This window comes from Chroicocephalus ridibundus, chromosome 2 (assembly GCF_963924245.1).
Source record: "Chroicocephalus ridibundus chromosome 2, bChrRid1.1, whole genome shotgun sequence".
Lineage (NCBI taxonomy): Eukaryota > Metazoa > Chordata > Aves > Charadriiformes > Laridae > Chroicocephalus > Chroicocephalus ridibundus.
In genome coordinates, this window is record NC_086285.1 from 82,392,699 (window position 1) to 82,419,147 (window position 26,449).

Sequence of the window (26,449 nt, forward strand, 5' to 3'; positions counted from 1 at the left end):
AACTTAGCTATTCTTTCCTATATAGTCTCAGTGGAATCCAAAGCAAAATGGAAATGGGGACATTTAGCTGGAAGATTTTTGCATACAAAATAAATGGCAAAGTTTTAAGGGCACATGCATTTGAATACTATAATCAAAATGTCATTTAATGCAAATTCCAAAAGTAGTATCAACACAGAATTATAAATTTGACAGGGAAGTGCCTTTCATGAATAAATAGTTAAAGAAAGGTTATGATATTGCTGTCTCTATCATGCTTCTGTTTGCTCTTCAGAGTTCTTGCTATTTCAATTTGTTAAAAAGTAGGTGGTGGTGTAATTCTTTTTTTTTTTTCTTTTTTTTTTTTTCCCCTAGCTATAGGCCACCAGTTTTCAGTATTCTGCAGATATTCCAACATATCATTGTCCTCTTAAAAGGGAGAAATCACCATCCATGTGAAAATATGCAGTCAGGAAATTACACTTAGCCATTAAAAGAATATTCAGTCAAATCACTTTAAGTGGGAAGTGAAAGAGGTTTTATTTTTAAGCTTGATAAAGTGTGTATTTTAAGATGGGAAAAGCAAAGTAGACCCATCTTAATTTTGTGGTAATGCATTCACTGAAAAAGGGCAATATTATAAGATACATTTATGTGTTCCATCTGTGCTGAATTTTCCTCATTTGATAAAAGATACAAATAAATCAATCATAGAATCATTTAGGTTGGAAAAGACCCTGAAGGCCATGGAGTCCAACCATTAACCTAGCACTGCCAAGACCACCACTAAAGGATGTCCCTAAGCTACACATCTTTTAAATACCTTCAGGGATGGTGCCTCAACCACTTCCCTGGGCAGCCTGTTCCAATGCTCGATAACCCTTTCAGTGAAGAAATTTTTCCTAATATCCAATCTAAACCTCCCCTGGTGCAACTTGAGGCCTTTTCATCTTGTCCTATCACTTGCTGCTTGGGAAAAGAGACAGGTACCCACATCTCTACAACCTCCTTTCAGGTAGTTGTAGAGAGTGATAAGGTCTCCCCTTAGTCTCCTTTTCTGCAGACTAAACAGGATAGGGAATCCTCCATGTTATGTATCCTGTCTGCTAGTGGGGCCTGTCCCGGGGAAGGTAGGGTGCAGTTCCGGTGGTCAATCTCTGCCTCAGACTCCCTGATATTCCTCAACCTACTCACCTCCTCCCAGAGCTCTGTCACTAAGCGGAGGAGTTCCTCTACCTGGGCGCACCTCCCACAGGTAAGGGACAGCCCTGCACCTGGGTGGCGGCCTGTTCCCACCGGAGCTCTGTCTGCAAAGCTGCATCACTTGCAGTGGGTTCAGAGTTTGGAGAGACCATGGCTTTCTGCCGGATGGGTACCATTGCTCCCTGGCCGAGCCAGCAGAGCTTCAGCGCCCTTGCTGCACGAACCGCCGTGCAAACTGCCATACCACGCCCTGTTTGCCCGCCCTGGCTGCTAGTACTCCCTGTTTGTGTTTTTTAGTATGGGGTGGGCGGGCGGAGGTGGGGAGCTTGGCTGCCATTGCTCCTGGCCCTGCCCAGGTCTCATCAGCTGCCATCGCATGAGCTGCCAGCTCCCGGTGGATCTCTGTGCTCTCCTGAGGTTTCCCTGGTTCAGGGATTGGCAGCCAGCTAAAACATTATCCAGGGAACTGCCAAAGAGCTTTTGGGAAAAAAGGAGTTGGCTTGAAACCTGGTATAAAAGAAGCAGGATAATTTGTTATGAGAGCAGAGAGAGAAGAGGGTAACAGAGTAACAGTCAATCCCTGGTTTGACACTGGGGGCAGCCACCCCCCAGGCATCGCAATCTCTGTTTGGGGCTGACGGTGCAGCTTCCCCATGGGGTGCCGGCAGCAGCCTACACCCAGCTAGGGCAGTGAGTGTGGGGTGCAGCAAGTGAGGACCCACATCTCAGGGTGTGTGTGGGCAGTTGTGGGGATGCTTCCTCTCCAGTATGTGCGTTAGCAGGTGGTAGGAAGCAGCAGAAGTACGCACAGAGCTGGAGCACCCACGTCTCCCACAGGAGGGGTGTGCAGTCAGGGAACCCGCACTTTTCCTCAGTAAGGGGGTGTGCTGGTAGACCACACCACCATGCGGATGCTGTACACATGTAGCTGTGGGACTAGAATTGTTTGGGCTTAGCTATAGAAGGATGCTGAGGCATTTTCACTCTAAAGCAATGACACAAAGATCAAAACAGGTAAGAATTTGCTGCTGCGTAGGTGTGTTTTTAGATGCAACTCATGTATCCAGCAAGAGCTGGATAGTATTGAAACCTTTGTCACCACAAAGCATTCGTTACTGTTGTAGAAGCCAGTGATGAATTTTTAACCCTGTTGAATATGTAGCCTTCTGGACTTCAAATCTTTTACGCAGCTGTCTATGAGAATCTGGACTTGACAAACTAGAATCATAGAGTCATTGAATACCACGTTGGATGGAACCTCAAGGATCATATGGTCCAAACTTTTTTGGCAAAAGCATGGTATAGAAAAGATGGTTCACCACTCTGTCCTCCTGAGTCTTAAAAGTGTCCAATGATGAGGAATCCACCACTTCCCTGGGGAGATTATTCCAATGTCTGATTATCCTCATTGTGAAAAATTTTCCTCTTGTGTCCAATCAGAATCTCCCCAGGAGTAACTTTTACCCATTATCCCTTGTCATTCCCATGTGACCCCTTGCAAAAAGGGCGTCTCCATCTTCTTTGTAGCCACCCTTTGAACACTGGAACACAGTGATAAAGTCTCCCCTAAACCTTCTTTTCTCAAAGGCTGAACAAACCCAGTTCTCTCAGCCTTTCCTCATTATGGCAGACTTCTCAGTCCTTGGATCGTCTTTGTGGCCCTTCTCTGAACCCTCCTCAGCCTGTCCACATCTTTTCTTGTATAGTGGGGACCGAAACTGAACACAGTATTCCAGGTGTGGCCTGACAAGCGCTGAGTAGGGTGGGATAACGACTTCTTTGTATCTGCTGGTGATGCCCTTGTTGATGCAGCCTAGCATCCTGTTGGCTTTCTTTGTCGCAGCAGCACACTGTTCACTCATACTGACCTTGTTGTCTACCAGGACCCCCAGATCCCTTTCCACAGTGCAGTTCCCCAGCTGTGTAGATCTCAGCTTGTGCTGCACTCCTGGATTATGTTTTCCCAGGTGCAAGACCTTACACTTGTCCTTCTTGAACCTCATAAGGTTCTTGTTATCCCACTCTTTCAGCCTATCCAGGTCTTCCTGTCAGAATCACCTCCCTCATCCTGCTGGCTACGCTTCTTTTGATGCAGTCCAGGATATGGTTGGCTTTCTGGGCTGCAAGCACACATTGCTGGCTCATGTTGAGCTTCTCATCCACCAACACCCACAAGTCCTTTTCCTCAGGGCTACTCTCAAGCCATTCTCCACCCAACCTGTATTTGTGCTTGGGATTGCCCTGGCCAGGTGCAGGACCTTGCACTTGGCCTTGTTGAACTTCATGAGGTTTGAACGGGCCCACCTCTCAAGCCTGTCAGGGTCCCTCTGGATGGCATCCCTTCCCTCTATCATGTTCACCCCACAACACAGCTTGGTGTTGTCGGTAAACTTGCCTATAGTGCACTCAGTTCCGCTGTCCATGTCACTGACAAAGGTGTTAAACAGCACTGGTCCCAGTACTGATCCCTGAGGAACGCCACGTGTCACTGGTCTCCACTTGAACATTGAGCCATTGACTGCAGGTCTTTGAGTGAGGCCATCCAGCCAATTTCTTATCCACCAGATGCACCATCTGTCAAATCCATGCCTCTCCAATTTAGAGACAAAGATGTCATGTGGGACAGTGTCAAATGCTTTGCACAAGTCCAGGTAGATGATGTCAATTGCTCTTTCCTTATCCACCAAAGCTGTAATGCCATCATAGAAGGCCACCAAATTTTTCAGACGTGATTTGCCCTTAGTGAAGCCATGTTGGCTCTCATTGATCACATCATTATTTTCAATGTGCCTTAGTATAGTTTCCAGAAGGATCTGCTCCATGATCTGGCCAGGCACAGAAGTGAGACTGACTTGCCTGTAGTTCCCTGGGTCTTAATTTTTTCCCTTTTTAAAAATGGGGGTTATGTTTCCCCTTTTCCAGTCAGCGGGAACTTCACCAGACTGCCACAACTTCTCAAATATGATGGATAGTAGGTTAGCATCTTAATCTGCCCGGTCCCTCAGGAGCTGTGGATGTACCTTATGAGGTTCCATGGACTTGTGTACATTCAGGTTCCTTAAATGGTCTTGAATGTGGTCTTCTCCTACAGTGAGTGGTTCTTCATTCTCTCCCTCCCTGCCTTTGCCCCCTGCGACTTGGATAGTGTGGCTAGAGCACTTGCTGGTGAAGACTGAGGCTACAAAGTTGATTACCTCAGCCTTCTCCATGTCCCAGGTAACCAGGTCTCCCATTTCCTTCTGGAGAGGGCCCACATTTTCCCTAGTCTTCCTTTTATCACTGACGTACCTGTAGAAGCTGTTCTTGTTACCCTTGATGTCCCTGGCCAGATTTAACTATATCAGGGCTTTAGCTTTCTTAACCTGATCCTTGGATGCTTGGACAATTTCTCTGTGTTTCTCCCAGGCTACCCGTCCTTATTTCCACGCTCTGTAGTCTTCCTTTTTGTGTTTGAGTTTGTCCAGGAGCGTCTTGTCCATCCATGCAGGCCTCCTGGCTTTTTTGCCTAACTTCTCTTAGCTAGCATGCATTGCTCCTGAGCTTGGAGGAGGTGATCCTTGAATATTAACCATCTTTCTTGGGCCCCTCTTCCCTCCAGGGCTTTATCCTATGGTACTTTTCCAAAGTTGACCTTAACTGGAGTCAAAGACTAGTCTCCCTATATTTTCAATTAGTTTCTACATATTGACAGAAAAGCTATGTAAAAGAAAAACAAGCCTAAAGATCAAAACTTCCACAGGTGTTTTAAAATAACCTCTGTTTGAGCTGAATGTTTTGTTGAATGTTTTCCGATTCAAAATATATGTGGGGTTTTTTGACTTCTTTTCACCCATCACTCTGTATTTCTTATGATCTGTACGATTTTATTTTTTTGTGTTCCAGTGTATACCCTTTAAGTGTTTTCAAGCATATAACACTTTTTTCTATTATACTTCAAAGAAAACAATCTTTGGCCAACACCCAGCACAGGCTAAGGTCATAGAAGGCTTTCCATTTTCTGCAGCCAATGCTATTGTGAGTCTTGCATCACAGTGTCTCAAAATTTCAAGTTCTGATTTTATTGTTGGGTTTGGGGACTGTGCTCCTTCCATCACTTTATGATGACATTTTTTGTGTGTGGGCATGTGTCTCTAAAGTTTTAATACTGAACAGTATTTGCTTCACACTAGTAAATATGATTCTGCTATGTTGTTACCTCTTTCTAAGAGAACATGTCCTGAGTGGTCCTGCTTTCCCCCAAAACCAAACATTTCAAAAAGTCAGAATTTGTTGGCTTTTACAAGAACCACGCTTGAATTTTTTTTATTGGCAACTCATTGTTTTTCTGTTAATATGATGATGCAGTCTACTTTTATACATTTGCCTTGCAAAAGATCTGGTAGGTGGTGGTAGAATCACTTTTTTTCTGGTCGAACTAGGAATGCTAACACCCAAACATGCATGGCTGCAGGCCCAGGAATGCTTTAATATCTGTTCTTTTCAATATTCCATAGCAACAAGCTAAACATTTTTCAAATACTGGCAAGGGAAGATGAGGGAAGTGTTTGAGGATGTTAAGTCTCTAAAAGAACATAAAATGAGTTATTGAGAGAATCTTGGTGTTGGAGGCATAGAGAACCAGAGAGAGGGTGAATGTCAAGGTTCTGTCCTTTGATCAGAACTGGTAATTGAGCAGTTTTTAAATCATGCCAATATCATAACTAAGTGCCATATAGTGGAGACTTTAGCATCTTCATATTGATTGCTAAGTGCTTGAAAGAGGTGAGGAAAATGAAATTTCATAATTTCTGTAGTAGTCTGTATTTTAGAACAAGCTTGGGTCACTAAGAAATACAACTTGCAGGAAAGCTAATGGCAAGGACCAACTAACTTGAGTGATCTTCCCATTGCACTATAAAGTACAGTCAGTGTCAGAGACTGAGGTAAACAGTGAAAGAAACGTAATTTACCAACCTGTGCTTTCTCCTTTCTTATCCATAAAGAGCAGAACAACAGAATTGTGTTCTTATGATTCTAGGAGGGAAGGTAGAATAACTGACAGAATACTTATGACGGAATTTAAAAAATGAAGTAAATGTTTTCAAAATAATTTTACATATTTCTGTAGGACACGCTATGTCAGAAATTCTCAGACCTTTTCTCTTTAGAAAACTAAACCCAGTGAAATGTATACATTCTGAGGGTTATTTTTATGTATTTTAAGTTGGGGGAAAAAAAAAACCCAAATTATAAAAATGTTAACATATTCTGCCATAAGATGATGTCCCAAGGGGTTTCAAGCTTCCTGAAGAGGAATTTTGAATAAGTCTGAATATCTTAAAAATAATTAAGTTTAAATCTTTACATTTATTTACAGCTTTTCATTATCACTTGACTATCTTAAAAAAGCAGACAAAAAACCTGAAAGGTGAGAATTTTTTTACCCATCCTTGTGTAAGTGTAGCCTGCTTATGGCTCCTCTACTTCAGTATTATAAACCATGCTTCTGTTTGAAGATGAATGTGGTATCTGTACTTACTGAATGACATTACATTAATCAGAAGATAGAAAGCAGTGTTTTTCCACCAATGGCACATACTTCTCTGGAGACAAGATACAGGAAATATGCTTTGACAGTGATGAGAATATGGAAATCACCTTTATCGTACCACATATTCAGCTTGGCCACTCAGTTCTCATCTTGCCGTATTCTTATCTTGTTTTGCTTTTGTTGAACACTTTTCAACTCCTCCAGCTTGCAGGAGAATGTGATTTTACTTTCACGCAGCTAGACAGAGCACATAGATGTCATGCAAACAGGAAAATATAGTTTATATATTCCCAGAGCAAGTGTGATAAATGGAGGGCTAAGAGAACCCTGAAGTTCCTGATAGATGTTTTGGGAATTCATTCTCATTAAAACTTGGTCTAACACAAAAATGTTGGTCTTTCCTCATGCTTTAGCAAAACTTTAGTATCAGAATGCTCTGGTAAGGATCCATCGTGACTTTTTTTTTTTTTTTCCTAAAGTTGCATAGTTCAGCTTCTTTAAAATTAGTAGTTACCCATGCAGCTTATACCAACATCTTCAGTCTTTGCAAAACTGAATTTAATTTGTGGTAGAGGAGTTGATAATTCTTACAGGAATCACCAATTCTTACCAAGGAATCACAGTTGTAGATTGGGGCTATACTGTACTAGTCACTGTGAATAAAACCTAGAATAAGAGGACAGTCAAATGTGTAGATAAAATGATACATACAACTGAACTTACATTGGCTTTTTTAATGTTCATCTAGACTGATGTCCTTATCCCATTATAAATTATGGTAAAACTCTCTCTGGTATAATTGAGTGAGTGACTGATCTTTGCTTATTGGTTAGTTAACTTCATTACTCATGGTAGAGTATTTGATTCTATTAGGGATGTCAAAGAGTTTAATCATGGCGACAGCATGTATCCAGGGGCTTCGGGGACCGGTCTCTATGGCAGGCCCACTATGTACCTCTGTCTTAGTTTACAGAGCTTTAAAAAAGATTATAACATACAATTAAAATGAAACAGCATTTATCAAAAGAGATTGAAAGTAAGATTTTTTTTTTTTATTATTATCCTGTTGAAGAGGATGTCTGGTTACTGTATTCTTCTTCCTAGGTTTTCTGAAAAGAAGAAATTTTCCTAACAGTTAGGAAACAGCTTCAAAGTACAGAAGGGAGAAGTGAGTGGAATGATCTATTCACCATTTATGCACAGGGCTTGCATGTAATCTGTTAGTGAGTTTGGAACCACACAGGCACTAGAAGACATAAAAAATAAGAAAAAAATAATGTTGGTATAGTTGGATAAAAGGTGTTCAAGGAAATGTTTAGAAATTCCACCTCAGTATGCCTTTGTAACTTTTTCTGGTGGAGAATTTTCAAAAGAACCTAAACAATTTAAATACTTAGCTACAACTGACATATTATAAAACATAATAATCTTGTTTACCAAGATTGCTTTAAAATATCTTCCCTAATAATTTTAGCTGGTAGTGTTTAATGGTCTTGATGCTTGTACATCGATGACATGCTTTAAAGATGGTATTTTCAAACTCTGGGTTTTTCATTTCATTAGTTAACGCACAGTTTTCTGTATGTAGAGTTTAAAGATCAATAGCAATAATAGGCGGTCTTGAAGCCTGATTTGAAGGTAATGAAGCCCCCATTCAAACGATAAACAAATATATCCTGTGCCATCTTTCCAGATAACTTATAGGCTAAATGCTGTTGACAGCAGTTGCCCAAATATATCAGAAAGCTGGTCAGAAGCATATATATTTAATACATCTAGTTTTATTCCACTTTTCAAATTGCATGGAGTACTGCAGTTTGTCAGATTTTACAGTTAATAGCAACAGATCTTGGCTTTTAAAAGTAATGATTCTGTGATTATTGACAAAATGAAAGGGATCACTAATAAAACATTGTCAGTGTTCCACCTCAAGACACAATTTAGAAACGTGTGAAAAATCCAACAGAATGCAACAAAATGTGGTGCCTGTATCATGTGTTCATATACGTGTTTCACAAAAAAAAAGGCTGAAAGGAAGTAATTAATTACAATATATCTGTGGGGAGTGAATCACTATCAACCTGTCACTCCAAGTATGCAAGACTGCTGTACTGAAAGTACTAGAAGTTCACAAAATCAAAGGTAACAAAATGTGTCTGTGTTTCATCATGTTATGGTATGTTCACTGGTAAAACCATAACTGAGTAATTTAATATTTCTGTGTTGAAAATAAAGCACTAATTATTAAGCCTACATTTCTTGACTCTCATACCTGACATACAACAACTCTCCATCACTGGTATTTTCAAATCTAGTAAATGATGGATTTGATGTGAAAAATAAAACTGTTGAATTTAGATCTATAGGTGTTACTCAGCTCAAAATTCATCAGTATATTTTCAGCTGAAATAGATGAGGTAGACTCATTTATTTTGTCAGAGTTGGAAAGTATATTCATGTATATGCTGCAGGAGAAGAAACAGAAGTATAAGGAAGTCCTATTTCCACTTGGTTGAAAGTGGATGTTCAGTGACTTGTCACAAGCTATATATAAAGACCATGGTAGCATCAGGAACATGGATGGATTTCCTAGCTCACAGCATGGTTCAAGCTGCATCCCAACAAACTTATTGACCTAAAACTAAGTCAGACAATAAATAAAACACAAACCTAAACCACAATCCAGCTAAAAGCCAAGGACTGTGTAAAATAAATCAGTCTGCAGTTGTTAAACTTCAAGAGTGTTTCGATAATTAATATTAATTAACAGATTAACTATGCTTTAATTCCAAATGGAACATGCTAAGCCTATTTACGACACTCAATTTAATGTGTTTACCTAATTGAATCAGTATATCAGTGCTGGTCTCCCAAGTGTAAGGAATTCAGAGATGGAGAACTGAGTAAGAGTGAGGCTTTGTTCAAAGCTCAGGCTGCTTTCATGCTCAACATCCTTACCTTAGAGTTAGCAGATCCTGGTTCCATTCTTCCAGAGGTACCTGAACAACTGCATCACACATTTCTATTGAACCACATAGTGAGTCTTTGAGTCCTTCTCAACTTTCCCTGAGGGGCAGGAAATATTTTTGTTTAAAGCTTTTAAAGACGCTCTGGGATGATGGCAATGGCATTCACATAAAGGCAGGATGCCTGGATTTAGTAGGAGATTATGGAAAAGAAACCAAAGGATATCTGCTCCATCTTCACAGGCCCATATATTTAAGTACACCATGGTCTAATGGTTGAGGAGCTTCCCTACAGGGAACGTGTATGTTCAAACCTCAGATGGAAAGCAGTCTCCCACATTCTTGACAAATGCAGTAAATATCAGTCATAAAAGGAAACCAAGCCATCCTAGAATACTTGGAGGGAATTTTGATAAGAAATAAATTATTTTATTTGTATTTCATAAAACCTGCATAATTTCATTTCAATTTTACAAACTTAATTGGTTAATGCAAAGAATGTAAAAGAAATTACTTGCACGGAGTCTGTTTTTCAAGAGCAATGAAAAAATAATTCAGGCTGGTAGAGGCATCTGGAAGTCACTAGACTGCCACCCTTCCCCCAGCTAAAAGTTTTCATCTGGCATATTATTTTTCTTTTGTCTGTGCACTTATCGCTGAAATAAAACTTGCATTTGATTTCAGAGAATCCACTTATCATGGATTTTTTCATTTTCAGCTGGACTGGTTTTTACAAGTCTATTGTTCTTTACTGCCTGACTTAGTGTAAGGTCATTAAATGGAATGAGATCATAACCATAACCATTTGAGATTTCAGAGAAAGAGTGCAGTCAGGAGCCTTTTGTTTATGTTTAGAAATCCTAGTATGGAAAGCGACATTGATGTCATAGGTAGACATATTTAGATACCAATGACATAGAACACTATTCCAGGAATGTTCTTGTAGTCAGCTCATGACATTTACAATTTGACATAGACAGTAGTTTATGACTAAGTTATTTCAGGATATCCTCAGAATATTAAATGCTTGAGCCCTAAATCACCACTGTTCTTCAAAATATGCAGTAGTTTACACCAGAGCAGCATGTTAATAAAATGTTACCGTTCTTATCTGAGAGCATTATATGCTTACTTTAAATGTGTTCCTGATGCTTGCACAATGCCCATAGGAATGATGATGAAAAAAGGCTTTGCTGCTAGCTGTATTTGTAGGCATCCAGGACTGTGGGCTTGCATATATAGTATATGCAAAGAGTTCCTTCCAGACCACACACAGACTAAGAAGTGGTTGACAATTTCTCAACAATTCTGAATGACATGTAGGGTTTAGTAATTTCATATATGCTTGCCCTGGATAATTCAAACTCAGAAAAAATAGGTCCAATCCATAGCAAAATTATTAAGTAGGAATTCTTCTTTTCAAGCTGTAGCTTTTTTAATTACTGATAAGAAAACATGCAATAGCCTCAGACATTACTGTGCTTAGCCTATCAGTTTCTTACAAAACCTGTGTTTGTGTCCGAGTAATCATTTTGTTCAGTCATTAGTTCCTGGAATGTATGAATGTCAATTTTTTTACACAGAAAAAGGAAAATAAAAAGTCAAAGGTGAAACTCTTTTAGATATGATGCTAGCTAGTAGGAAGGAAGTGATAGAGTTCACAATCCTTAGGAAGAAGAAAAGCAGAATAAAAATAATAGATTTCAAAAAGGTAGACTTTAACAAACTCAGGACACTTAGAAATAAATTTAGTAAAAAATGAGTCAGCTGATTCCTAAAGAGACAATATTAAGGGCATAAGTGCAAACTATCCAATTACAGAGGAAGAGCAGGAAGTATATTAAGAGATTGAGTGACCTAAACCGTGAAAGGGATCATAGAGACTATGGAAACTAGGTCAGATAGTAATTTGGAAAGAAAAGAAAAGTAGCTCACATCGGTAGGAACAACACCAGAACAGATATAGCTCAAGAAAATAGTGTTAGGAAGTGACATGCAAGAGTGCTGAGAAATCATTCTGCAAGTGCATTTAAGGAAAAAAGAAAGCCAGGGATGGCAATGGTCTGTCAACAGGGGAAAGTTGCCTTGTCTTTCTATCAACATTCCCTGAAATGCTCAACCACAGGCATAGCTGATGTCAATGACAAATTCTTACTGACAAACAGAGAAAGAATAAGCTAGAGTATACCTGGAAAAGATGAGTCTGCTCAAATCTTTTGGCCCTGATGATAAGTACTTTAAACTGCTTTAAGAACCAATTAAAGAATTATCAGAATTATTGACCATGATTTTTGAGGGTGCATGAAAAATGAAAGAGGTGTTAGAAGACTGAAAAATTATAGAGGAATGGGAATAAGAGTTGGGAAATTATTCCTAAATGATTTCAGTTTTCTGTTCTGTTCCACTCTTTCTTCTCCTCTAAAATATTGTCACAAACAATTAGGTGATTTGTAAGATTTTAAAAAATAATTAAGTAACAGCTAATTTGGATTTAATATTTTATTTATAGTAAAGAATCAAAAGATACTATCTGTTGTGACCTTAGTAAGACTTCTGACACAGTTTCACATATTTTCATAATTAAGCTTCACAGATACGGTGCAGATGAGACCACCATAGGGTTACAGTGAAACTGATCACAAGATGGTATTGAGAAAGGTATTATTAATGGAAGGAGCTTTACTTTTGAGTAGAGCTCTTCAGTGGATCCTACTTGAATTCTGTTTTATATTTCATTAATATCCTGGGCGATGGAATAGAAAGTATGCTTATTATGCTGTCCTGGTATAAGCTGCAAGCATATTGTAAGTCTGTATTATAATTCAAAGTAATTTTAACAACAGGTGAAAAAAAGATTTTTAAATGTGTGATTGAATTCCATAAAGATGACTACAGGCTTCTGCTTTTGGGTTGTAATATTAGGTGCATGAATACAACTCTACATGAGTTGATTAGATAGCAATTCAATATCAAAGGATCTGAGGATAATCCTCAGCAGATCATAAGCCACACATCAATCAGTGGTGTCATGCTGCTGTAACGGAGAACATTGTACATCATGCTGGGATATGTAAATGAAGTACAGCTCACAAGAAATGCCATGTAATTCTTCTGCTTTCTTCATCACATATGAAACCTTAGCTGGAGTATAATAAGCTGTTTTGGGGAGCATTTGGACCCATCAAGAAAGCTATACATCAATACTGCAAACAATTCAGAGGAGAAAAATTAGTATAATCATAGATCTGGGTAATTTTTCTAGGGAAGGGAAACTACAATTTGGGATTGGTTCTTAGAAAGAAAACTGAAGGTTTAAGAGTGTTCAAATATGTAAAACACTATTTGAAAGAGGAAAGTAGTTGTCAATTCTCCACGGTAGTAATGTTAGGAGAATAGGTAATTAAGTAGGTTTAATAGCAGTTTAATTTATGTTGAAATAATAAACATAATGATATATTGGAATAGGCCCGTTTCAGAGTCTGCGAAGTCTCCGCTGTAGAAAATCTTTCAGAACTGGCAAGGAGCATCTTGCACATAATGATACTTCTTTCCATATTGAAGCAAAGAGATGGACCAATGACTTCCTGAGATCCCTGCTACAATTCTGTACTAATTATTTTCCAAATTGAGAGTTTATAAATACATATATGTATTTTATCTTTTTTTTCTATGCAAATGAAAGGCAAGAAAAAAGTGGTAGACCAAACTTTCTGGTATGATTATGACACTCTAAGAAAATGAGAAACTGACAGTTATTTCCCCAAAGAGCAGGTTTTTAAGTTGTCTAATTGATCTATATTTTCAAAGAAGTATAATTAAATCTTAGGGCAAATATATGCATTCAGATCCTCTTAGAAAATAATGGGATTCAGGTGTATAATTTCTCAACTCTTACACACAGCTTTGAAAATACCCTGAAGTCAAAACATAAAGGTATCCACAGTGACAAAACCAGAGTTTAAAAACAAACATTAAACAGTTTTATATCTGTTCACAAAACAAAATGCCACATTTCATAAAGACCTGCTTCAGGTGTAGAAAGAAGGGGAGCTATTTTCATATCCAAGAGTCTTTCTCAACACCAAACTCAATAAGCTGAATCTGCCCTGAAGCAGATGACACTAAACTTAGCAGTCACTGTTCAGTTCAGTGGGAGACCTCAGCCCACCTCTGGTTGTTAATTAAAATGATTGATTAGCTCTGTTTAGCATAAAATAAATTTTGGCACTGTAGGAAAAAAGTGAACTATCGAAAAATCTCACTTTTTCTCTTGTGGTGTCATGGTTCTGTGATTGAATTGATCCATCATACACTGCTGAATGGCATAAATCCATAGAAATTAATAGCAAGTGTTTAAGTAATGTGGTATTTACATGAATTAAATCAGCTAATTAGGCAAACAATTAAGAAGTTGCAATATTATCAAGTAATTGTACAATAGACATTTATTGAAGTTTGTCTGTAATTTTATGTTATAGGCATTTTAATGAATTTCCTAATTGTACCAACACATTACACAAATTAGAATCAGACCAAAATGTGGAAAAAGCCCTGGACAACACTAATTCAAGCTTCTTAAGCACTTATGGATAGCTTAAAACAATTCTCATTGATTTAACTAATTATATTTGCTACTTAATCTAAATGGAATACTTCATTGCAGCCTGAATCACAAGTTTTATTGGCAGTTATAATACAAAATGTTATGCAGATAATTGGTAGTTATAGAACTGTTGATACAATAAGACTTACAAAAGATTATATACAGCTTTTGTAAAGCTTTAAGGTTGAATTCAGAAGAGATAACTACTTTTTTGGGTCACAGTATTGAATATTACAGTACAATTATCAATGTTTTATCATAGAGTTTAAAGCTTTCATCTTAGCCCTTTGATCATTTTATATCAACAACGGATTCATTACATCATGGAAAAAAAACCTGCAGGTTTTATGTCATAGGAAAGGGATCATATTTCTGTGTGCTAATGAAGAAATTATAAGGTATTGATTTAAGAAAAGAAAAAAGCAAACCCTACCTCATCTTCCTCAGCTACTTCACTTTCCTCTTACTACTGCACTGCTGATTATGCGTTTAAGAACAATGGCACCTAATTTCATTATTTTTTATTTGGAAATTCAGCAGGTGGCCTGTTGTTTGCATGATATGTTGTTTGCAAGATACGTTGATATATGTTGTTTCTATGATATCTTTTCATGTAAAAAGATTACATGAAATTAAAAAGTGAAGTAACTCCTGCACATAAACCATATTTTTTTAAATGCATATATTTGAGTCTGCTTGATCCTAACAGGTTCCTGTCTAGTAGTAAGTAATTTTCAATATCAGATTTTTTCCTATATCTTGCATTTTCCTGTTCTCCAAAGAATTCAAGAAATAAGTTTCTCATAATGCTAATATTACTCTATTGACAGAACATTCTAGCCTATTTGAGGCACTGGTGAATATCAAAACAAACCATAAAAGCATTTAGTTATTTAATTTGATTTTAAAATAGAAATACAATATTACGTATTACAATACGAATACAGCATTATGTACAAGTGCCTAAACGATCAGGCAGTTGCCTGTTGGGAGGAATGATACTGAAGAACTGTTTACATATAAACTATAGAAAGCACTATAGTATGTGAGAGGTACCATGTCAACGAAAGGAACACTTGAACAGTGACTGGAATATGTTTAAAGAGAACTCATGGCTTCCCCCTCTCACGAGAGAGGTCTGCTCTGTAGAACTAAAAAATTTAGCAAATAAAATCATCTGGGAAGGACAAGTGCCCCAGCCCCTACAAGAGAATAGCTATGCTTAGTGTCAGGCATACTTCCTGGAGATAAGCAACTTGGGTTTAATTTTTCTCCCAAATAACTCTGTTCCAAATAGCTCTGTTCCGATTTTCCCTAATTTGTGCTCAGGGTTTTTATCAATCAACCTGTCATGCAAAAGGAAGCCTTTGGAGCTGTGGTTCATATATGCAGGGAGAATAAATGAAAGACTAAAGCTCAGCTGGAGTTGAAACTGGCCAGTGTTTTTTCAGATAATAAAAAAGGCTTTTTAAAGCATGTTAATAGCAATAGGAGGTCTAAAGAAAATATTTGACCAATACTTGTTGGATATGGTCATGATGGGATGAAGAAAAACCAGAGGCATTCAATGCGTTTTTTGCCTCAGTCTTTAATGATACTGGCAGACGTTGGGCTGTCCAGTCCCCTCAGGACCACAGGTGTGGGAACAGTGACTTTCCATTTGTGGACACTGAAATTGTAAGGGACCAGCTGTATCAGCTGAATGGTCACAAGTCCATGGGGCCAGTTGGGATTCATCCAAGAATTCTGAAGGAGCTAGAGGATGTTATGGCAGGACCCCTCTCGATAATCTACCAAAGGTCTTGGGAGCCTGGGGAGGTCCCTGCTGGCTGGAAGCTAGCCAGCGTTATTCCAATCTACAGAAAGGGCGTAAGGGAAGACCCAGGGAACTACAGACCTGTTAGTCTAACCTCAGTTCCTGGAAAAATTATGGAGAAAATTATGGGTTCACAAAGGGTTCTGTCTAACTAATTTGACACTAATCAAAGGTTCCTGTTTAACTAATTGCATAACCTTCTATGATAAGGTCATCTGCCTAGTGGATGAAGGGAAGGTGGTAGATGTAGTTTTTCTGGATTTTAGTAGGTCTTTTGATAGCGTCCCTCACGGCATCCTTCCAGACATGAAGATGAAGGCATGCCCCCCTCCTACGTTCTTTAAAACACGGTTCAGATGACCCCCTCACAGAAAAGTTCATAGCACAAAGTCCTATGTGGACAGTTTCACAGACTAAGGTATTCAAACAGCAGAGCAGTAATATGCAAAATTATAACCTTGTCTCCTAGTTCTGCTACTGTGGTAGTTTAGATGGGACTTCACTCAGTAGCACTGGCTGTGCTGAACTGTAATCTGAAGTAGTCACCATATATTGTGAATGGAAGAAAAATTAAGGTTTATGGATGGTACATATGGCAGGCAAGCACATAAGTTACAGGAGTTACAAGCCTACCTGCTGAGGTTCATTAGTTCCTTTCTTCATGGGAACCTAATTTTGTCTGGTGTCTCTCTTCCTCATCTGTAAAAAGGGAATTAGAAACAAGCAGGGGAGGTTAATCTGATAGGGGCTGGATCAGGAGTAGTTGGTCGACTGCGTGACTGCCTAGGAAAGACTCTTGCCTCATTAATTTCTTGAGCTCTCCTCTAGGAGAGGTTAAATATCAATTTTATGAACTCTTCCACTATGAAGTATAATCTTATAGAAAGTTTTCCATTCTCTTCTCTTCTGCTTTTCTTTCCCTTACCTCTTTCTCTGAGAGAAATTGTGCATTAGACAAAACTCTCTAGTTCTTTAGAAAGAAAGAACTGTGTTTGCATCATGGCTCTTAAAACACAAAAATGTCTTTTGTCTCACTGAAAAAAGTATTTTTGTAATTAAATCTTATAAATAAACTTTATTTATAGGCTAATGATTGATTTCATAATTTGGTTGTTAATGAGGTTGTTATAGCTATAACATCTTCAGTATAAAAGAATTACAATAGAATGCTGGAGGAAACAGCTTCTTAGGAAATAAGAGGATTTGTGCTTGATTCATTCAGACTGTTAACTGTCTAAAAGCAAGGAGTTTGTATCAAAACATTTTGAAGGATGTTATATTTCAAAATAAGACTTCTAAAGGGACAGATATATTATAGTTAGTCATGGTCGTGGATGGTTGTCAATACTTTGCCTTTCAATGAATTTCAATCTGTATCACTCATACTGCAGATAGCTGCTATTTTATTGTTTTTTATAGGAATTGGCTCTGTGTTTTTGTCCCAAAACTTTATTTTAGCTTTGAGAAGCCTTTCTAAATGAGAATTTAATGGAAGAGAAATAAGTTCTTGCAAAGTAGTTCGGTTTTCAGGTACTGAGAACCCTTCCACTAAAAAACAATCCAACAAATAAAACCTTTGCCCAAACCTAGTGTAAATGCTTGGAAATGTTGACAAGCAAATGGGGTCTGGAAGAGCTACATTTTTGAAAGCTTTATGGTCCCTTTTCCTGGTCAGACAGTATTTGTGCAGCTTTAACATTTACAGTTATTATATGGCAGAGGAGGCTCCATAGTTTCAAGGGACATGAAAGCTCCCATTGGCCATGCCTGACATCCCAAACCAGATTATCAGGCTTCTGCTCCACTCTGCCTTAAAAAGAAAGTCACTTATACTTCTGGCAGTGTCAATAATTCAAAATCCTGCAACTGTTTCATAAAAGTTTGAAAGATTTATTCTACTTAATAAAACTCTGAATCATACTGTCTGTTTCATGCTAACTACAGCGGGTAGAAAGAAATCATTTCAGAGTCATGAAAGCTGAAAAAAACCCTCGCCTCATAAAGTGATAATAATTAAATATTTAAAAGGCTGACCATCAATACGAACCAAGTGAGCTAGATCTTAAAGTTCAAAAAATATGTAACATTTTGTTTTACAGAACTGTAAATTAATACCTTTGGAATAGCACTTAAGAATAGATGATAGGAAAGGGAAATTGAAAACCATATTATTTTATGTGAGATGTGTCATTTCGCTGGTCTGTTAATACTGACAGAGGCATAGAATAGATTTTTCATTTGACATTACTGAAAAACATTTTAAAACTGAGAGCAATTCCACTTAGGCTACGTACGGCATGTAACCTGCTTCATCAACAGAAAGCAGTATGATACAATTTATTGAGTGGTAAATATTTTCACTTGTGCGTCCGCCTTCACAGGGATTTATCTTAATGTTTCAGACCTTTTGGTACAGGGCAAAGCTTTTATAAGTCTATCTGCTCAGAGGAGAGGTATTGATTATGCAAACTTGCTAAATGTTGCTCACAGTTACAGGGGTTCGATAATAACAGCAAATATTGGCTGTTTAGTTGAGCTGATCTTTCAGTAAAGGTTTGATGAAATGTTAAATGTTGGGGCTATTTTAAAGTGATTTATTTCAAAACCAGACAATGAAATGGAGTTCTGACTACAGACTGAACTTTATAAATTGACATTATATCCCATTTATATACCTTATAAATTGAAAACAGTTATTTTATTTCTTGAATTATTTCTAAATGTTGTTTGGCATTTCTTTTTAAATATGAATCTTTCTACTTGACTGAGACTCTTATCATTGGATATAATTTTTCTACTCTATTTGACACACAGTGACATTTAGAGGAGCTAATATCAAGATTCTTAATAATTTAATACAATAATTTTGGTCTCTCTGAGTTGTCAGTGCCTGAGAGATACATACTGCCAGCTAGGGGTGATTTTGTCTGCACATTTTGGTGGTGTGCAGGAAATAGTGTCAAGTATTAAGACTTCCGCAGTTTCAAAAGAAAAAGAAAAAAAAAAAGAGAAAATGAACTTTTGAAATGTCTACCTGTAAAGTTACAAACAAGGTCGCTTGGTCTAAGGAGATGGTCCTGTCATTGGATCTGGAACTGTAAATCTATTTAGTGGCACTGCTGCTCGTTTTTATTCCTTGTTGATTGCCAAGCTGCAGACCAAGTAGTGGAGCTTGAAATATCATCCTGCCTGAGAAATATACAACAGAACAAAATACTCAAGCCTGTCCTAAATATTGGTTTTTTTTAAGTCTTTGTTGAAATTCAAGGTAGCATATTTTTTTCACATATGAGACGTATGGATGACTGTTTCAAAAACTGAACAACCCTTTTGAAATTCAGCAGTTTTGGATGCTATACATATTTTCAGATAATAAAGACAGACATTAATTTTGGAACTTCTTTCTCCCCAGTAGTCCTGAGGTAAAAATCCTTTATAGCCTCATTGTTCTACCTCCAAAAGCTCCTTATCGCTTATTTCTGTGTCTTGTTGACATTTATACTTACTCTCTGAAAGTATGGACTGTCTCAGAAATATTAAAAGTGTGTGGGTTTTCTGAAGTACGGATACACAACTGTGTATAATTATTTTTAGTGCATTTTTTTAATCTCTGTATTTACACGTTTAAATTATATGAGAAGGGGTGAGTTTATTTAAATTGGCACCAGTTGGATTATAACTAAGACTAACAAAGTGAAACCAAATCTAGGATTCATAATAAGTAACAGTAAAATAACTCATATTATGATATTCTCCCTAATGTAAGAAGTTGTCCTTCGTATGAACAAATAGTAGCGTCCTGGAAAATATTCTTTAAAAGGAAGTCTTGTGACAAACCAACTACATTATTTCTTCTCTAATATTTATAATTTACTATGCAACACTTCATTTTAGGAATCTTCACATCTTTTGGCTTTAGTTTGAGCTATCAGTTCCACCTATACAAATTTATAGATGTCATTTTATAATACGTACCAGCACGAGTAACGTGGAACAGTGAACCTGGTTGTAAAGCTGACAGTAGGAATGCACAAAGATCCATAAAGTGTGGGACATGAGCACTTAACTGAATATACACTACCATGGTTGATGTGTTAGCAGTACTGCTGAATTTCAACAAAATGCATCATTAAGCATCTCATTTGTATATCGTGAGAAGTATAAACAAATTCTGCTTTTTGTGAGCATCTATAATACTAGGTACATTTAGAAATGCAGATGCTATTTAGAATATTGCAAATGGTTATTGTTGGGGGTTTTTTTTGCTTCCTTTAATATTCATTTTCAATATCAATCTAAATTTTGATTATAAACGAAACCGTCAAAATTATTTTTTTTTCTCTAAAGCTGAACAACCCCATATAATTTCAAACAAATACCATTTGTGTCCTATTTTTATACAGAAGAGTTTAAAACAGCGTTCATTGTATTTTAAGCAAGTTTCAGCAGGAAAGTTAGAATAATCTTGAAAGCCTTCTAATTCTTCAAAATAAAACAAAATAACTCCTCTTGCACAATTAGCAGTCATGACTGCATGTTGGGGATTGTCAGTGCTTTAGGAACAATTAATTGAAATTTAAAAGTGTATGCTGACAATTTTCGAAGGACATTTGAATAAAAAGTATTATTCTCTTTGTATGAGAATCCATTAGCTTCTTGGTTCTCAAAACCACAGGTAAACAGATGATGGAAAAGCTTTAACAGTCTTTAGAAGCAAAACTGTGAATAAATAATCAGCAGATTATATCAGCTAGAACATTCCTGTTCAGAATGCAAGTGTTACTGGGTTAAGAAAAACAAATCTATTCATTTCTTTACCTCCTAAAGATACTGCTTAATTGTACTGCTTTTTTCCCATCCTCCTTCATCTTGTCACTTGGAAGCTAACTGTAATTATGGAAATATTAGGGCAGTTAGAAGTTGTTAGCTTGTGAGACCCACTTCTGCTGCTGGTCTGAAAGTGATTATCAGCTCACTGTTTTGTGGTGCTTGAGGCCAGATGCTGCATGCACTTGGCTCCTGTGGGCTTCAGCAGCGTGTGTGGGAGCACGCTGCTTCTGAGGGTTGGGCCAATGCTGTATTGAAAAGCCTGGTATCAGTATGACCCTGTTCTGTAAACTCTCTTGGTTTCAAAATCTCTTCCTTCAAGTTCTTGTACAAATGAGTACGAGCTTGGCTAGAGGAGTGGTTGCAAATGAGTTTTCAGATGGGATAGCTGCCTTGTCCTTTGGAAAGTATGAATTATAAATGAACCCAGAATCAGGGTTACATGCTGCTACCCATAAAGAGCTTAATCTTGACATTTTGCTTTTGACTAGCATTTTTCCTGTAGGTCCTGCTGTTGGGAGACAAGTCCAGTGGAATCATTATTTTGTAACCGCATGTGTTGAAAAGAGATACAGGAACATACCGCTAGTGTGCCCTACTGCAGAACAAGTCCGTCATAGGGATATTTCTGTATTCTTGCTTGCAAAATAAAGGTACTGTTGCTATGACAGGTTGGACCAAGTCCTGAGTGAATCCCTTCACTAGCTATGACAAAGCCACAGACATATGCCACCTGCATGCATGTTGAAGGTAGCAGACCTCTTGGATGAGCTGAAAGGAATGGTCTTGACATGCCAAAGTAGCCTTTGAGTCTACTTTGTCCTGAATTTTTATCCAAAGCTGCTGTTGTGGTTTAACACCAGCCGGCAGCTAAGCACCACACAGCCACTCGATCACCATTGCCTGGTGGGATTGGGGAGAGAATTGGAAGCGTGAAAGAGTGAAAACTCATGGCTTGAGATAAAGACGGTTTAATAGGTAGGGCAAAAGCTGTGTGCACAAACAACGCAAAACAAGGAATTCATTCACTACCTCCCATCAACAGGCAGGTGTTCAGCCATCTCCAGGAATGCAGGGCTCTATCAGGCGTAACAGTTTCTTGGGAAGACAAACTCCATCACTCTGAATGTCCCCTCCCTTCCTTCTTCCCCCAGCTTTACATGCGGAGCATGACATCGTATAGTATGGAATATCCCTTTGGTCAGTTGGGTCAGCTGTCCTGGCTGTGTCCCCTCCCAACTTCTTGTGCACCCCCAGCCTACTTGCTGGTGGGGCGGTGTGAGAAGCAGAAAAAAAGGCCTTCCTGCTGTGTAAGCACTGCTCAGCAATAACTAAAACTTCTTTGCATTATCAATGCCGTTTTCAGCACAAATCCAAAACATAACCCCATACTAGCTATTATGTGTGAAGAAAATTAACTCTATCCCAGCCAAAACCAGCACAGCTGCAATTTTCTTATCTTTTGAATTTTCAACTGTATTCCTTCAGCTGACCCATTTATCATGCAGAAGAGAGGAGGCAATGTTGAGTCATCTAGCGCGAGTATGGCTTCATCATGATGCAGCCCCAAGAGATAAACTTTCTTTTGTAAGCAAGCTCTGTGGGCACAGAGCAGTATCACACATTCAGAAATTCCCTTTTGCTTCATCAGGACACATCAGGACACATCTGAAAGAAGTTTTAAATACATTTTGTTGCATGTTATTGGCAGCACCAGGTGACCACCGTGCCCCTCGCGATTAGTTCATTGTCTTCGCAGTTACAGCCTACAAGCAAAACAGCTTGAAATGAAGCTCTCCGTTATGGCATTGCTGATTTTTTCAAGTATAAGAAGTTGGATGTAATGCCGACTTGTTTGATATTTGTTGAGGAAGATGTAGAAAGTATTTTTAATTACATAGAAGACGTTTATACTGAAACAGTCTTTTAAAATTATTGTTACTGTTGTGATAGTTCCTATTGCTGTATTTGAGGAAGGCCATACTTTGGAAATGTGTTGCAGAAAATACACTGTGCAAATGAAGAGTAAAATAGGGTTTTTTGCGTTTTAATTATATTCTAAGTAAAAATAGCATTGCTTTGCAACAATTATGGAAGTATAGCCTTTCCAAGTCAAATCGTAAATGAATAATAATCTCTCTGGCATCATGTGAACAGCTACAGCCCTCATACTGCACAGAAGCAAAATGACAAAGCTAATTAATCACCTGTTGCATCAGGAGAAGGCATCACAGATATTATTGAAGCATTCAGATTACATCCAGCTAAACACAATTCCAGTAATTAATGTAAGTGTCTAAAGTAGTATCCAAAAGACCAGTAAACAGAAGACTGCATCCTGATATATGCAGCGTCCAGAGTACAGGCTGGCTGACAGCAAGGATTCTCAGTCATTTGAGGAACAGTAAAAGTGGGTAAGTAGGAGAATAATTCTTCCATTTTGCAAAATAAATAAAATTAGGTGATTTTTGATATATATTTCCTATTCCAGAATTCATACCCCTACTTGAAAGTAAAATAGTGGAAAATCCGTTGCTAAAATTTTAGATACATGTGAAATCACAGTTCCAGATGAAGCACTGGTGGATTTACCATATTTATCACGGGAATTAACTCTTACCTTTGCCACTTCTGCTCCTACTGTGTTCGTTATGTGAGGAGAATTTTTTTAGTTCTCAACAGGCTCCTGAAGATTTTTTTGTTTCACAAGTGACTCTTTAGACTTTTGCTGTTAAATGAAATAAAGAGGTTCACTGTCATATATGTGAACAAATTGCTGCTTTAGTTTAGGCACAGCAGAGGTTGAAAGAATCTCTATATGTGTACTGGAGGCCAGTATATTTAGCTTATAGTACATTAACGTTAAGTGTATTAGAGAAAGCACTTCAGAAGGCACAGCCACATTTAATTTAGAGTTTGATGTATATTCTGTAGTGCGTCTCATTTACATGAAAGGCTACTGTGCTTGAAATTCTTTGCATTTGGCGTATTTTTTTAGTTTTTAATTCTGAACTATCTACATGTATAACTTTAAGCTTCTTTCTGTATCTAGCATATGTAGGATGCAGTATCTCATAGCTCTGAGCAGCACATCTTGGTAATTATTTGGCTTGGTAATTCACATGCCACTTTTAAAACTTCCCATAAACTTGAGTAAAATATACTATAGAAACACAAAGTAGGCCATTGCTTACTACCATGGCTAATCCCATTTTCTTCAGTGGAATTATTCATACAGGCAAAAGTAACATTTCTTGGTCTCATCTCACAACGAACCATAGATAGATAAATTTGGCAAGTTTTAAGGATGAAAAGGGCAACATAAGTGAAAAAAAATATTACTTTATCATCACCACATTCTCATGGTCAGGGGTTTGTGTATGTCTGTGTATATTACACACAGATACACATGTGTATGCATTTTTTATCTTTAATAAATGCTAGATTTTATTAGGAATTACAGAAAGAAGACATGCCAGGGTTTCCTACAAATAGGTAAGACAAGAAATATTAGATTTCCTAGTTCCTAAAGTAGCAGCTCTTGCTGAAAGGAAATAACTGCTTTAGGTTTGAAAACAACTCAAAAGCCAAAGTGATCAAGACAGAATTTATTGTCTCTTCCAATCTTTCTACTCACTCTGGTAAAGTATATTTGACAGAGAAACTTCTATGCTAACCACATAAATACCGGGAATGGAACTGCGCTCCCACCGGCATCAGTCACTGCAAATCAGTGGGGAAAAAAAATGTTTCTTGTAAACACAGTAAATCTCAACATGTCCTCTGCTTCTACCCTTTTTTTGCTGTAGTAGAAGTGGAGGGCATGAAAGATGTCCTATGAATCAAAGTTTGAGTGAGTTCTTTAAACAAGAATGGTGAACTGGCAACAGAAACCAAGAGCACTTGCCGCTAATTTTTCTGAAAACATAAGATAGTGTTTGAGTATTTCATAGACCATTCTGGAACAGAGTACTATAAATCATTAACGTGCAATGTGATCTGTAGGATAAGTCTAAAAGAAAATATTCTACTTATTTGAAAGGGCTCAAAAGATGAAAACTTTAGTATCTTTTCAGATCATTCTTAGAATTTGACTAATTGTTTTTCAGGTAAGGAATACAAAAGCCGGCTTTAGACATATTGCATTATTTCCAAGCCTCAAAAACATCGCTTTTCCTCAGCAAAGATGTTACATGTCACTTTTGCTTTACTTTCTCTCTACTGATTTAAATTTCCTTTAGCTTGGTTTCTCCATAGTTCGGTTATACTTGAGGGGAGATCACTACTAGGCAAAGTGTCAATCGTGTGAACAACGCTTCATGTCATACCTTACTTTCTCACTCCAGCAAGGTTTTGATGAGGTGACGTATTCACTACTTAACCACGTCAATAAAAATATAACAGCGTTCACCAGTTGTCATTACATTTTAATATCAAATGGCTATGGGACATGATTGCTCCTGGAGAAGAAAAAGGGACAATGGATTCTTTCAAAAATACAATGTTTTTAGGCAGCAGTCACATCAGAAATTCTGGACTGTGACACCTGACTTTCCACATCTGATTGCCTGAGTGTTAGGATAGGAGAAAATGTTGCTAAAATCATTCTTTCTCTTGTGTTTTGGGTAAAACCTGTGAAAGTCTGCGTCAAGGTCTCCTTTGCCTCCTGGTTGGGTAAAGGAGGAAGGCAGCTCTCTTTTCCTGCAGAAGAGCCAGTCCAACTGATGGTTCCTCTTCTTTTCTGAGAGGGTAGAGGGGGGTTCTCTTGTCTTCTTTTCTCTCCTGCGTTTCTTTTCTCCCACTACAAAAGAAAATAAAATAAAGAAAAAAAAGAGCCAAATAGTGGAATTATATTGTGGACATTTTTCATTCTATTCAGAGGCTAATGTTAACCCAAGGACTGGGAAGAAAAATGGAGAACAATGCATTTCCTAGTCATGCTTTTCCTGCTGTTGGTTTCCTCGCTTGATTTGCGTTTTTCATCACTCTGGAAAGGCAGAGAATTGGGCTGCTAGGGGAAAAAAAAAAAAAAAGGAGGAATGCTGCATTTCCTGATAACCAAAAAGAGACAGAGAAAAGGGAGTCTTTCTGTTCTGGTCATGGAGGAAGTGGTATATGTTGCCACAGGAGTGACAGTGTGTGTTAGGGACCGCTAATTTCTGCTTCCTTTTAGCTGATTGGATTGATTTTTCCAAAGCCAAATCCCTGTTGCATTGCCAGATCAGTAAGTAAGCCTTCGATGCTTTGTATTACATATTTGCATTTGTAGCAAAACAGACCTGCTGAGCGTGGGGATCTGTCAAGACTCATCCTGTAATGTGTAGGTCACTTTTATTTTATTTTACTGTTTTCCAAGCATTTTTACCTTTATGGGTATGGAGAAAAAGAAGTTGAAAATCCCCCATTAGTCACTGTTCACACCTCTGCATATCAATAGTGACACATTAATGTTTCTTAAAAGTCAAGCAAGAAAGCAAGGTACCTTCACCCAATGTAATAACGTGAGCTATTATCCTTCGATAGAT

At 37.9% G+C, this 26,449-nt stretch overlaps 1 long non-coding RNA gene across 2 annotated transcripts in view; it reads left to right on the forward strand.

Annotated features, from left to right (window-relative positions):
* LOC134510717 (uncharacterized) overlaps nt 1-26,449 on the forward strand; it is a 51,630-nt gene that overhangs the window by 22,444 nt on the left and 2,737 nt on the right. The gene's annotated exons all lie outside the window — the stretch shown is intronic.